The following is a 15,319-nucleotide window of genomic DNA, read 5'->3' on the forward strand; positions in this document are numbered from 1 at the left end:
TTCATAATCCTACTTACTTTTATAAATATATATTCTTTATAGAATCGAGTGCCTAGTCTGGTTGCAACTCGCAGTATTCTTCTATAACATGAAATATGGCGGTGTGCCAGACAATAGAATAAAATACGTGCTTCTCGCACCACTTCTACCAGAGCTCTCTCCTTTCTTAATCAAACATAAGAGTAACGTAATTGTGCATTTGTTTTATCAGCGACACAGAGCTGCAGTTGTGTGCCATAGAATTTATTTATTTGTCACTGATTATTTATTTAATTAATATTTCGCGTTTCCGAGGAAACTCACGCTCGGCATGCAAATGTGCCTTTATAAAGGGGATGTCATAGAACCAACAGTATTTCACAGCGACGCAATTTCTGTGTAATTCGTCAATGTGAGGGAGCGAGGATTGCAGTAAAGAAGGAATAGTGCTTCGGAAAGGAGATACTCGTATCCCAAAAAAAAAAATCCTGTCGTTTCCATAGAAACGTTCCCCGATTTAGATGAAGATGTAATAGAACCCACAGTAAAACATAGCGACGCAATCTCTGTGTTAATTCGTCAATGTGAGGGAGCGAGGGATGCAGTAAAGAAGGAATAGTGCATTGGAAAGGCGATACTAATATCACAAAAGAAAATCCTGTCGTTTCCATAGAAACGTTCCTCGATTTAGAAGGAGATGTCATAGAACCCACAGTAATTCATAGCGACGCAATTTCTGTGTTAATTCGTCAATGTGAGGGAGCGAGGGATGCAGTAAAGAAGAAATAGTGCATCGGAAAGGAGATATTCGTATCCAAAAAAAATAAATCCTGTCGTTTCCATAGAAACGTTCCTCAATATAGAAGGAGATGTCATACAACACACAGTATGTCATAGCGACGCAATTTCTGTGTTAATTCGTCAATGTGAGGGAGCGAGTATTGCAGTAATGAAGGAATAGTGCATCGGAATGGAGATAGTCGTATCCCAAAAGAAAATCCTGTCGTATCCATAGAAACGTTCCTCGATTTAGAAGGAGACGTCATAGAACCCACAGTAATACATAGCGACGCAATTCCTGTGTTAATTTGTCAATGTGATTTAGCGACAATTGCACTAAAAAAGGTATAGTGCAGTGGAAAGGTGATAGTCGTATCCCAAAAGAAAATCCTTTCGTTTCCATAGAAACGTATCTCGTTTTAGATGGAGAATTGCTCGAACCCATAATATGTCATACTGAAACAATTTCTGTGTTAATTCGTCAATGTGAGGGAGCGAGTGATGTACTGAAGAAGGAATAGTGCAACAGAAAAGAGATACTCGTATCCCAAAAGAAAATCCTGTCGTTTCCATAGAAACGATCCTCGATTTAGAAGGAGATGTCATAGAACCCACAGTAATTCATAGCGGCGCAATTTCTGTGTTAATTCGTCAATGTGAGGGAGCGAGGGATGCAGTAAAGAGGGAATAGTGCATCGGAAAGGTGGTAGTCCTATCCCAAAATAAAATCTTTTCATCTCCATAGAAACGTTTCTCGATTTAGATGAAGAAGTGCTAGAACCCTTAGTATGTCATACTGACACAATTTCTATGTTAATTTGTCAATGTGAGGGAGCGAGTGATGTGGTAAAGAAGGAATAGTGCATCGGAAAGGAGATACCCGTATTCCAAAAGAAAATCCTGTCGTATCCATAGAAAAGTTCCTCGATTTAGAAGGAGAAGTCATAGAACCCACAGTATTTCATAGCGACGCAAATTCTGTGTAATTCGTCAATGTGAGGGAGCGTGGATTGCAGTAAAGAAGGAATAGTGCATCGCAAAGGAGATACTCGTATCCAAAAAGAAAATCCTTTCGTTTCCATAGAAACGTTTCTCGATTTAGATGGAGAATAGCTAGAACCCATAGTATGTCATACTAACACAATTTCTGTGTTAATTCGTTAATATGAGGGAGCGAGGGATGCAGTAAAGAAGGAATAGTGCATCGGAAAGGAGATACTCGTATCCCAAAAGAAAATCCTGTCGTTTCCATAGAAACGTTAATCGATTATAAGGAGAATTCATAGAACCCACAGTAATTCATAGCGACGCAATTTCTGTGTTAATTCGTCAATGGGAGGGAGCGAGGGATGCAGTAAAGAAGGAATAGTGCATCGGAAAGGAGATACTCGTATCCCAAAAGAAAATCCTGTCGTTTCCATAGAAACGTTCCTCGATTTAGAAGGAGATGTCATTGAACACACAATAATTCATAGCGACGAAATTTCAGTGTTAATTTGTCAATGTGAGGGAGCGAGGGATGCAGTAAAGAAGGAATAGTGCATCGGAAAGGAGATAGTCGTATCCCAAAAGAAAATTCTTTCGTTTCAATTGAAACGTTTCTCGATTTAGATGGAGAATTGCTAGAACCCATAGTATGTCATAGTGACACAATTTCTGTGGAAATTCGTCATGTGAGGGAGCGAGTGATGTAGTAAATAAGGAAAGGTGCATCGTAATGGAGATACTCGTATCCCAAAAGAAAATCCTGTCGTTTCCATAGAAACGATTCTCGATTTAGAAGGAGATGTCATAGAACACACAGTAATTCAAAGCGACGCAATATCTGTGTTAATTCGTTAATGTGAGGGAGTGAGTAATGCAGTAATAAAGGAATAGTGCATCGGAAAGGAGATAGTCGAATCCCAAAAGAAAATCCTGTCGTATCCATAGAAACGTTCCTCGATTTAGAAGGAGATGTCATAGAACCCACAGTAATTCATAACGACGCAATTTCTGTGTTAATTTGTCAATGTGATTTAGCGAGGATTGCAGTAAAGAAGGAATAGTGCATTGGAAAGGAGATAGTCGTATCCCAAAAGCAAATCCTGTCGAATCCATAGAAACGTTCCTCGATTTAGAAGGAGATGTCATAGAACACACAGTAATTTATAACGACGCAATATCTGCGTTAATTCGTCAATGTGAGGGAGCGGGGGATGCAGTAAAGAAGGAACAGTGCATCGGAAAGGTGGTATTCCTATCCCAAAATAAAATCCTTTCATCTCCATAGAAACGTTTCTCGATTTAGATGAAGAAGTGCTAGAACCCATAGTATGTCATACTGACACAATTTCTGTGTTAATTTGTCAATGTGAAGAAGTGAGTGATGTGGTAAAGAAGGAATAGTGCATCGGAAAGGAGATACTCGTATTCCAAAAGAAAATCCTGTCCTATCCATAGAAAAGTTCCTCGATTTAGAAGGAGATGTCATAGAACCCACAGTATTTCATAGCGACGCAATTTCTGTGTAATTCGTCAATGTGATGGAGCGAGGATTGCAGTAAAGAAGGAATAGTGCATCGGAAAGGAGATACTCGTATACCAAAAGAAAATCCAGCTGCTTCCGTAGAAACGTCCCTCGTTTTAGAAGGAGATATCATAGAACCCACAGTAATTCATAGCGACGCAATTTCTGTGTTAATTCGTTAATGTGAGGTCGCGAGGATTGCAGTAAAGGAGGAATAGTGCATTGGAAAGGAGATAGTCGTACCCAAAAGAAAATCCTTTCGTTTCGATTGAAACGTTTCTAGATTTAGATGGAGAATTGCTAGAACCCATAATATGTCATACTGGAACAATTTCTGTGTTAATTCGTCAATGTGAGGGAGTGACGGATGCAGTAAAGAAGGAATAGTGCATGGGGAAGGAGATACTCGTATCCCAAAAGAAAATCCTGTCGTTTCCATAGAAACGTTCCTCGATTATAAGGAGAATTCATAGAACCCACAGTAATTCATACCGACGCAATTTCTATGTTAATTCGTCAATGGGAGGGAGCGAGGAATGCAGTAAAGAAGGAATAGTGCATCGGAAAGGAGATAGTCGTATCCGAAAAAAAAATCCTGTCGTTTCCATAGAAACGTTCCTCGATTTAGTAGGAGATGTCATAGAACCCACAGTAATTCATAGCGACGCTATTTCTTTGTTAATACGTCAATGTGAGGGAGCGAGGAATGCAGTAAAGAAGGATAGTGCATCGGAAAGGAGATGGTCGTATCCGAAAAGAAAAATCTTTTCGTTTCCATAGAAACGTTTCTCGATTTAGATGGAGAATTGCTAGAACCCATAGTATGTCATACTAACACAATATCCGTGTTAATTCGTCAGTGTGAGGGAGCGAGTGATGTAGTAAATAAGGAAAAGTGCATCGGAAAGGAGATAGTCGTATCCCAAAAGAAAATCCTGTCGTTTCCATAGAAACGTTCCTCGATTTAGAAGGAGAAGTCATAGACCCCACAGTAATTCATAGCGACGCAATTTCTGTGTTAATTCGTCAATGTGAGGGAGCGAGGGATGCAGCAATGAGTGATTAGTGCATCGGAAATGAGATAGTCATATTCCAAAAGAAAATCCTGAAACGTTTCTCGATTTAGATGGAGAATTGCTATAACACATAGTATGTCATACTAACACAATTTTTTGTTAATTTGTCAATGTGAGGGAGCGAGTGATGTAGTAAATAAGGACAAGTGCACCGGAATGGAGATACTCGTATCCCAAAAGAAAATCCTTTCGTTTCATAGAAACGTTTCTCGATTTAGATGGAGAATTGCTAGAACCCATAATATGTCATACTGGAACAATTTCTATGTTAATTCGTCAATGTGAGGGAGTGAGGGATGCAGTAAAGAAGGAATAGTGCATCGGGAAGGAGATACTCGTATCCCAATAGAAAATCCTGTCGTTTCCATAGAAACGTTCCTCGATTATAAGGAGAATTCATAGAACCCACAGTAATTCATACCGACGCAATTTCTGTGTTAATTCGTCAATGGGAGGGAGCGAGGAATGCAGTAAAGAAGGAATAGTGCATCGGAAAGGAGATAGTCGTATCCCAAAAAAAAATCCTGTCGTTTCCATAGAAACGTTCCTCGATTTAGTAGGAGATGTCATAGAACCCACAGTAATTCATAGCGACGCTATTTCTGTGTTAATACGTCAATGTGAGGGAGCGAGGAATGCAGTAAAGAAGGATAGTGCATCGGAAAGGAGATGGTCGTATCCCAAAAGAAAAATCCTTTCGTTTCCATAGAAACGTTTCTCGATTTAGATGGAGAATTGCTAGAACCCATAGTATGTCATACTAACACAATATCCGTGTTAATTCGTCAGTGTGAGGGAGCGAGTGATGTAGTAAATAAGGAAAAGTGCATCGGATAGGAGATAGTCGTATCCCAAAAGAAAATCCTGTCGTTTCCATAGAAACGTTCCTCGATTTAGAAGGAGAAGTCATAGACCCCACAGTAATTCATAGCGACGCAATTTCTGTGTTAATTCGTCAATGTGAGGGAGCGAGGGATGCAGTAATGAGTGATTAGTGCATCGGAAATGAGATAGTCATATTCCAAAAGAAAATCCTGAAACGTTTCTCGATTTAGATGGAGAATTGCTATAACACATAGTATGTCATACTAACACAATTTTTTGTTAATTTGTCAATGTGAGGGAGCGAGTGATGTAGTAAATAAGGACAAGTGCATCGGAATGGAGATACTCGTATCCCAAAAGAAAATCCTTTCGTTTCATAGAAACGTTTCTCGATTTAGATGGAGAACTGCTAGAACCCATAATATGTCATACTGACACAATTTCTGTGTTAATTCGTCAATGTGAGGGAGCGAGTGATGTACTAAAGAAGGAATAGTGCATCGGAAACAGAGATACTCGTATCCCAAAAGAAAATCCTGTCGTTTCCATAGAAACGTTCCTCGATTTAGATGGAGATGTCATAGAACCCACAGTAATTCATAGCTACGCAAATTCTGTGTTAATTCGTCAATGTGATGGAGCGTGGGATGGAGTAAAGAAGGAATAGTGCATCGGAAAGGAGATAGTCGTATCCTAAAAGAAAATCCTGTCGTTTGCATAGAAACGTTTCTTGATTTGAATAGAGAATTGCTAGAACCCATAGTATGTCATACAGACACAATTTCTGTGTTAATTCGTCAATGTATGGGAGCGAGTGATTTAGTAAAGAAGAAAGATTGCATCGGAAAGGAGATACTCGTATCCCAAAAGAAAATCCTGTCGTTTCCATAGATACGTTCCTTGATTTAGAAGGAGATGTCATAGAACCCACAGTATTTCATAGCGATGCTATTTCTGTGTTAATTCGTCAATGTGAGGGAGCGAGGATTTCAGGAAAGGAGGAATAGTGCATCGGAAAGGAGATACTCTATCCCAAACGAAATTCCTGCCGTTTCTGTAGAAACGTTCCTCAATTTAGAAGGAGATGTCATACAACCCACAGTAATTCATAGCGACGCAATATCTGTGTTAATTCGTCAATGTGAGGGGGCGAGGGATATAGTAAGGAAGTAATAGTGCATCGGAAAGTAGATAGTTGTATCTCTTAAGAAAATCCTGTCGTCCATAGAAACTATCCTCGTTTTTGAAGGAGATGTCATAGAACCAACAGTATTGCATAGCCACGCAATTCCTGTGTTAATTCGTCAATGTGAGGGAGCGAGGAAAGCAGTAAAGAAGGAATAGTGCATCAGAAAGGAGATAGACGTATCGCAAAAGAAAATCCTATCGTTTTCAAACAAACGTTTCTCGATTTAGATGGAGAATTGCTAGAACACATAGTATGTCATACTGACACAATTTCTGTGTTATTTCGCCAATGTGAGGGAGCGAGATATGTAGTAAAGAAGGAATAGTGCATCGGAAAGGAGATACTCGTATCCCAAAAGAAAATCCTTTCGTTTCCATAGAATCGTTCCTCGATTTAGAATGAGATGTCATAGAACCCACCGTATTTCATAGCCACGCCATTTCTGTGATAATTCGTCAATGTGAGGGAGCGAGGGATGCAGTAAAGAAGTAAGAGTACATCGGAAAGGAGATACTCGTATCCCAAAAGAAAATCCTGTTGTTTCCATAGAAACGTTCCTCGATTTAGAAGGAGATGTCACAGAACCCACACTAATTCATAGGGATGCAATTTCTGTGTTAATTCGTCAATGTGGGGGAGCGAGGGATGCAGTAAAGAAGAAATAATGCATCGGCAAGGAGATAGAAGTATCCCAATAGATAATCCTGTCGTTTCCATAGAAACGTTTCTCGATTTAGATGGAGAATTGCTAGAACCCACAGTATGTCATACTAACACAATTTCTGTGTTAATTCTTCAATGTGAGGGAGCGACTGATGTAGTAAAGAAGGAATAGTGCATCGGAAAGGAGATACTCGTATCCCAAAAGAAAATCCTGTCGTTTCCATAGAAACATTACTCGATTTAGAAGGAGATGTCATGGAACCCACAGTAATTCTTAGCGACGCAATTTCTGTGTAATTCATCAATGTGAGGGAGCGAGGAATTGAGTAAAGAAGGATTAGTGCATCGGAGAGGATATACTCGTATCCCAAAAGAAAATCCAGTCGTTTCCATAGAAACGTACCTCGATTTAGAAGGTGCTGTCATAGAACCCACAGAAATACATAGCGACGCAATTTCTGTGTTAATTCGTCAATGTGAGGGTGCGAGGTATGCAGTAAAGAATGAATTGTGCATCGGAAAGGAGATAGTCGTGTCCCTAAAGAAACTCCTGTCGTATCCGTAGAAACGTTACTCGATTTAGATGGAGAAGTTATAGAACCCATAGTAATTCATAGCGATGCAATTTCAGTGTTAATTCGTCAACGTGAGGGAGCTAGGGGTGCAGTAAAGAAGGAATAGTGCATCGGAAAGGAGGTAGTCGTATCCAAAAAGATAATCCTGTCATACCCATAGAATCGTTCCTGGATTTAGAAGGAGATGTCATAGAACCCACAGTAATTCATAGCGACGCAATTTCTGTGTTAATTCTTCAATGTGATGGAGCGAGGTTTGCAGTAAAGAAGGAATAGTTCATTGGAAAAAGAGATAGTTGTATCCCAAAAGAAAAACTTTTCGTTTCCATACAAATCGTTTCCCGATTTAGATGGAGAATTGCTAGAACCCATAATATGTCATACTGACACATTTACTGTGTTAATTTGTCAATGTGAGGGAGCGAGTGATGTAGAAAATAAGGAATAGTGCATCGGAAAGGAGATACCCGTTTCCCAAAAGAAAATCCTGTCGTTTCCATAGAAACGTTCCTCGATTTAGAAGGAGGTGTCATAGAACCCACAGTAATTCATAGCGACGCAATTTCTGTGTTAATTCGTCAATGTGAGGCAGCGAGGGATGCAGTAAAGAAGGAATAGCTCATCGTAAAAGAGATTCTCGTATCTGAAAAGAAAATCCTGACGTTTCCATAGAATCGTCCCTCGATTTAGAAGGAGATGACATAGAACCCACAGTATTTCATAGCCACGCCATTTCTGTGATATTTCGTCAATGTGAGGGAGCGAGGGATGCAGTAAAGAAGTAATAGTGCGTCGGAAAGGTGATAGTCGTATCCCAAAAGAAAATCCTTTCGTTGGCATAGAAACGTTCCACGATTTAGAAGAACATGTCATAGAACCAAAAGTAATTCATAGCGACGCAATTTCTGTGTTAATTCGTCAATGGGAGGGAGCGACGGATGTAGTAAAGAAGGATTAGTGCATCGGAAAGGAGATACTCGTATCCCAAAAGGAAATCCTGTCGTTTCCATAGAAACGTTTCTCGATTTAGGTGGAGAAGTGCTAGAACCCATGGTATGTCATACTGACACAATTTCTGTGTTAATTCGTCAATGTGAGGGAGCGAATGATGTGGTAAGGAAGGAATAGTGCATCGGATAGGAGAAACTAGCATGCCAAAAGAAAATCCTGTCGTTTCCATAGAATCGTCCCTCGATTTAGAAGGAGATGACATAGAACCCACAGTATTTCATAGCCACGCCATTTCTGTGATAATTCGTCAATGTGAGGGAGCGAGGGATGCAGTAAAGAAGTAAGAGTACATCGGAAAGGAGATACTCGTATCCCAAAAGAAAATCCTGTTGTTTCCATAGAAACGTTCCTCGATTTAGAAGGAGATGTCACAGAACCCACACTAATTCATAGGGATGCAATTTCTGTGTTAATTCGTCAATGTGGGGGAGCGAGGGATGCAGTAAAGAAGAAATAATGCATCGGCAAGGAGATAGAAGTATCCCAATAGATAATCCTGTCGTTTCCATAGAAACGTTTCTCGATTTAGATGGAGAATTGCTAGAACCCACAGTATGTCATACTAACACAATTTCTGTGTTAATTCTTCAATGTGAGGGAGCGACTGATGTAGTAAAGAAGGAATAGTGCATCGGAAAGGAGATACTCGTATCCCAAAAGAAAATCCTGTCGTTTCCATAGAGACATTACTCGATTTAGAAGGAGATGTCATAGCACCCACAGTAATTCTTAGCGACACAATTTCTGTGTAATTCATCAATGTGATGGAGCGAGGAATTGAGTAAAGAAGGATTAGTGCATCGGAGAGGATATACTCGTATCCCAAAAGAAAATCCAGTCGTTTCCATAGAAACGTACCTCGATTTAGATGGTGCTGTCATAGAACCCACAGAAATACATAGCGACGTAATTTCTGTGTTAATTCGTCAATGTGAGGGTGCGAGGTATGCAGTAAAGAATGAATTGTGCGTCGGAAAGGAGATAGTCGTGTCCCTAAAGAAACTCCTGTCGTATCCGTAGAAACGTTACTCGATTTAGATGGAGAAGTTATAGAACCCATAGTAATTCATAGCGATGCAATTTCTGTGTTAATTCGTCAACGTGAGGGAGCTAGGGGTGCAGTAAAGAAGGAATAGTGCATCGGAAAGGAGGTAGTCGTATCCAAAAAGAAAATCCTTTCATACCCATAGAAACGTTCCTGGATTTAGAAGGAGATGTCATAGAACACACAGTAATTCATTGCGACGCAATTTCTGTGTTAATTCTTCAATGTGATGGAGCGAGGTTTGCAGTAAAGAAGGAATAGTTCATTGGAAAAAGAGATAGTTGTTTCCCAAAGAAAAACTTTTAGTTTCCATTCAAAACGATTCCCGATTTAGATGGAGAATTGCTAGGACCCATAATATGGCATACTGAGACATTTTCTGTGTTAATTTGTCAATGTGAGGGAGCGAGTGATGTAGTAAATAAGGCATAGTGCATCGGAAAGGAGGTACCCGTTTCCCAAAAGAAAATCCTGTCGTTTCCATAGAAACGTTCCTCGATTTAGAAGGAGATGTCATAGAACCCACAGTAATTCATAGCGACGCAATATCTGTGTTAATTCGTCAATGTGAGGCAGCGAGGGATGCAGTAAAGAAGGAATAGCTCATCGTAAAAGAGAATCTCGTATCTCAAAAGAAAATCCTGTCGTTTCCATAGAATCGTCCCTCGATTTAGAAGGAGATGACATAGAACCCACAGTATTTCATAGCCAAGCCATTTCTGTGATAATTCGTCAATGTGAGGGAGCGAGGGATGCAGTAAAGAAGTAATAGTGCATCGGAAAGGAGATAGTCGTATCCCAAAAGAAAATCCTTTCGTTGGCATAGAAACGTTCCTCGATTTAGAAGGAGATGTCTTAGAGCCCACAGTAATTCATAGCGAAGCAATTTCTGTGTTAATTCGTTAATGTGAGGAAGCGAGGTGTGCAGTAAAGAAGGAATAGTGCATCGGAAAGGAAATAGTCCTATACCAAAAGAAAATCCTTTCGTTTCCATAGAAACGTTTCTCGATTTAGATGGAGAATTGCTAGAACCCATAGTATGTCATACTAACACAATTTCTCTGTTAGTTCGTCAATGTGCGGGAGCGAGTGATGTAGTAAAGAAGGAATAGTGCATCGGAAAGGAGATACTCGTATCCCCAAAGGAAACCCTGTCGTTTCCATAAAAACGTTACTCGATTTAGAAGGAGATGTCATAGAACCCACAGTAATTCTCAGCGACGCAATTTCTGTGTTAATTCGTCAATCTGAGAGAGCGACGGATGCAGTAAAGAAGGAATAGTGCATCGGAAAGGAGATACTCGTATCCCAAAAGATAATCCTGTTGTTTCCATAGAAACGTTCCTCGATTTAGAAGGAGATGTCACAGAACCCACACTAATTCATAGCGATGCAATGTCTGTGTTAATTCGTCAATGTGAGGGAGCGAGGGATGCAGTAAAGAAGGAATAGTGCATCGGAAATGAGATAGTCATATCCCAAAAGAAAATCCTTTCGTTTCCATAGAAACGTTTCTCGATTTGGATGGAGAATTGCTAGAACACATAGTATGTCGTACTAACACAATTTTTGTGTTAATTCGTCAATGTGAGGGAGCGAGTGATGTACTAAAGAAGGAATAGTACATCGCAAGCAGAGATACTCGTATCCCAAAAGAAAATCCTGTCGTTTCCATAGAAACGTTCCTCGATTTAGATGGAGATGTCATAAAACCCACAGTAAATCATAGCGATGCAATTTCTGTGTTAATTCGTCAATGTGATGGAGCGAGGGATGCAGTAAAGAAGGAATAGTGCATCGGAAAGGTGGTAGTCCAATCCCAAAATAAAATCCTTTCATCTCCATAGAAAAGTTTCTCGATTTAGATGAAGAATTGATAGAACCCATAGTATGTCATACTGACACAATTTCTGTGTTAATTCGATAATGTAAGGAGCGAGTGATGTAGTAAAGAAGGAATGGTGCATCGGAAAGGAGATACTCGTATCCCAAAACAAATTCCTGTCGTTTCCATAGAAACGTTCCTCGATTTAGATGGAGATGTCATAGAACCCACAGTAATTCATAGCGACTCAATTTCTGTGTTAAATCATCAATGTGAGGGAGCGAGGAATGAAGGAAAGAAGGAATAGTGCATCGGAAAGGAGATAGTCATATCCCAAAAGAAAATCCTTTCGTATCCATAGAAACGTTCCTCGATTGTAACGATATGTCATAGAACCCATAGTATTTCATAGCGACGAAATTTCTGTGTTAATTCGTCAATGTGAGGGAGCGAGGATTGCAGTAAAGGAGGAATAGTGCATCGGAAAGGAGATAGACGTATCCCAAAAGAAAATCCAATCGTTTCCATAGAAACGTTTCTCGATTTAGATGGAGAATTGCTAGAACCCATAGTATGTCATACTGACACAATTTCTGTGATAATTCGTCAATGTGATGGAGTGAGTGATGTAGTAAAGAAGGAAGATTGTATCGGAAAGGAGATACTCGTATCCCAAAAGAAAATACTGTAGTATCCATAGATACGTTCCTCGATTTAGAAGGAAATGTCATAGAACCCACAGTATTTAATAGCGACGCTATTTCTGTGTTAATTCGTCAATGTGAGGTAGCGAGGATTGCGGTAAAGGAGGAATAGTGCATCGGAAAGGAGATACTCTATCATAAAAAAAATCCTGTTGTTTCCGTAGAAACGTTCCGTGATTTAGAAGAAGATGTCATAGAACCCACAGTAATTCAAAGCGACGCAATTTCTGTGTTAATTCGTCAATGTGAGGGAGCGAGGGATGCAGTAAAGAAGTAATAGTGCATCAGAAAGTAGATAGTCGTATCTCTAAAGAAAACCCTGTCGTATCCATAGAAACGATCCTCGATTTAGAAGGAGATGTCATAGAACCCACAGTAATTCATAGCGAGGCAAATTCTGGGTTAAATCGTCAATGTGAGGGAGCGAGGTGTGCAGTAAAGAAGGAATAGTGCATCGGAAAGGAGATAGTCGTATCCCATAAGAAAATCCTTTCGTTTGCATAGAAACGTTTCTCGATTTAAATGGAGAATTGCTAGAACACATATTATGTTATACAGACACAATTTCTGTGTTAATTCGTCAATGAGAGGGAGCGAGGATTGCAGTAAAGGAGGAATAGCGCATCGGAAAGGAGATACTCGTATCCCAAAAGAAAATCCTGTCGTTTCCATAGATACGTTCCTCGATTTAGAAGGAGATGTCATAGAACCCACGGTATTTCATAGCGAAAGTATTTCTGTGTTAATTCGTCAATGTGAGGGAGCGAGGGATGCAGTAAAGAAGGAATAGTGCATCGGAAAAGAGATAGTTGTATCCCAAAAGAAAATCCTTTCGTTTCCATAGAAACGTTCCTCGATTTAGATGGAGACTTGCTAGAACACATAGTATGTCGTACTAACACAATTTCTGTGTTAATTCTTCAACGTGAGGGAGCGAGTGATTTAGTAAAGAAGAAATTGTGCATCGGAAAGGACATACTCGTATCCCAAAAGAAAATCCTGTCTTCTCCATAGAAACGTTCCTCGATTTAGATGGAGATATCATAGAAACCACAGTAATTCATAGCGACGCAATTTCTGTGTTATTTCGTCAATGTGAGGGAGCGAGGAATGCAGTAAAGAAGCAATAGTGCATCGGAAAGGAGATAGTCGTATACTAAAAGAAAATCCTGTCGTATCCATAGAAACGTTCATCGAATATAACGAGATGTCATAGAACCCATAGTATATCATAGCGAAGCAATCTCTGTGTTAATTTGTCAATGTGAGGGAGCGAGGATTGCAGTAAAGGAGGAATAGTGCATCGGAAAGCAGATACTCTATCCCAAAAGAAAATCCTGTCGCTACCGTAGAAACGTTCCTCGATTTAGAAGGAGATGTCATAGAACGCACAGTAATTCATGGCGACGCATTTCTGTGTTAATTCGTCAATGTGAGGGAGCGAGGGATGCAGTAAAGGAGGAATAGTGCACCAGAAAATAGATAGTCGTATCCCAAAAGAAAGTCCTGTCGTTTCCATAGAAATGTTCCTCGAATGGGAAGGATATGTCATAGAACCCACAGTATTTCATAGCGACGCAATTTCTGTGTTAATTCTTCAATTTGAGGGAGCGAGGGATGCAATAAAGAAGGAATAGTGCATCGGAAAGGAGATAGTCCTATACCAAAAGAAAATCCTTTCGTTTCCATAGAAACGTTTCTCGATTTAGATGGAGAATTGCTAGAACCCATAGTATGTCATACTGACACAATTTCTGTGTTAATTCGTCAATGTGAGGGAGCGAGTGATCTAGTAAGGAAGGAATAGTGCATCGGAAAGGAGATACTCGCATGCCAAAAGAAAATCCTGTCGTTTCCATAGAATCGTCCCTCGATTTAGAAGGAGATGTCATAGAACCCACAGTATTTCATAGCTACGCAATTTCTGTGTTAATATGTCAATGTGAGGAAGCGAGGAACGCAGTAAAGAAGTAATAGTGCATCGGAAAGGAGATAGTCCTATACCAAAAGAAAATCCTTTCGTTTCCATAGAAACGTTTCTCGATTTAGATGGAGAATTGCTAGAACCCATAGTATGTCATACTAACAGAATTTCTGTGTTAATTCGTCAGTGTGAGGGAGCGAGTGATGTAGTAAAGAAGGAATAGTGCATCGGAAAGGAGAAACTCGTATCCCAAAAGGAAATCATGTCGTTTCCATAGAAACGTTACTCGATTTAGAAGGAGATGTCATAGAACCCACAGTAATTCTTAGCGACGCAATTTCTGTGTTAATTCGTCAATCTGAGAGAGCGACGGATGCAGTAAAGAAGGAATAGTGCATCGGAAAGGAGATACTCGTATCCCAATAGAAAATCCTGTTGTTTCCATAGAAACGTTCCTCGATTTGGAAGGAGATGTCACAGAACCCACACTAATTCATAGCGATGCAATTTCTGTGTTAATTCGTCAATGTGAGGGAGCGAGGGATGCAATAAAGAAGGAATAGTGCATCGGAAAGGAGATAGTCGTATCCCAAAAGAAAATCCTTTCGTTTGCATAGAATCGTTTCTCGATTTAAATGGAGAATTGCTAGAACACATATTATGTCATACAGACACAATTTCTGTGTTAATTCGTCAATGTGAGGGAGCGAGGATTGCAGTAAAGGAGGAATAGCGCATCGGAAAGGAGATACTCGTATCCCAAAAGAAAATCCTGTCGTTTCCATAGAATCGTCCCTCGATTGAGAAGGAAATGACATAGAACCCACAGTATTTCATAGCCAAGCCATTTCTGTGTTAATTCGTCAATGTGAGGGAGCGAGGGATGCAGTAAAGAAGTAATACTGCATTGGAAAGGAGATAGTCGTATCATAAAAGAAAATCCTTTCGTTTCCATAGAAACGTTTCTCGATTTAGATGGAGAATTGCTAGAACACCAGTATGTCATACTAACACAATTTCTGTGTTAATTCGTCAATGTGAGGGAGCGAGTGATGTAGTAAAGAAGGAATAGTGCATCGGAAAGGAGATACTCGTATCCCAAAAGAAAATCCTGTCGTTTCCATAGAAACGTTTCACGAATTAGAAGGAGATGTCATAGAACCCACAGTAATTCTTGACGACGCAATTTCTGTGTAATTCATCAATGTGAGGGA

This window comes from Schistocerca cancellata, chromosome 11 (genome assembly GCF_023864275.1).
Source record: "Schistocerca cancellata isolate TAMUIC-IGC-003103 chromosome 11, iqSchCanc2.1, whole genome shotgun sequence".
NCBI classification, from domain to species: Eukaryota; Metazoa; Arthropoda; class Insecta; order Orthoptera; family Acrididae; genus Schistocerca; species Schistocerca cancellata.